General features: G+C 37.0%; 1 protein-coding gene across 1 annotated transcript in view; it reads right to left on the reverse strand.

The window, feature by feature from the left end:
- Positions 1 to 476, reverse strand: part of adgrb1a (adhesion G protein-coupled receptor B1a) — a 618149-nt gene that overhangs the window by 209371 nt on the left and 408302 nt on the right. The window lies entirely within an intron of this gene.

The raw sequence follows: 476 nt of genomic DNA on the forward strand, positions 1-476 counted from the left end.
TCAGCAACTACCCACCAATCTCCTCAAGATATTATATGTTTCAATAAGATCACCTCTCATTCTTCAACAGTCTAACAAGATCAACTTTTCCATGTTAGACAACGCCTTAATCTCATGAATCAGCCTATTGAACCATCTCTGAACTGCTTCCAATGCAAAAATATCCCTCCCTACATAAGGAGACCTGAATTGTAAACCGCACTCTAGGTGCAATCTCACCAATGCTCTCTACAATTGCAGTAAGACTTCCCTACTTTTATACACTGTACTTATGAAATTAAGGTTCACATTCTATTTGTCATTCTGATTATTTGCTGCCCTTCCTGCCTTTTTATTCTGATTCATACAAAAGGACACCCAGATCCTTCTATACTGCAACTGTTTATATTTTCTCTCCATTTAATGTTTTTCTATTCTTCCTCCTAAAGTGGAAAAACTCAGAGTTTCCTACATTCTACTCCATCTGCCAAACTTTT

The sequence above is a fragment of the Rhincodon typus genome, chromosome 4, assembly GCF_021869965.1.
Source record: "Rhincodon typus isolate 14 chromosome 4, sRhiTyp1.1, whole genome shotgun sequence".
NCBI lineage: Eukaryota > Metazoa > Chordata > Chondrichthyes > Orectolobiformes > Rhincodontidae > Rhincodon > Rhincodon typus.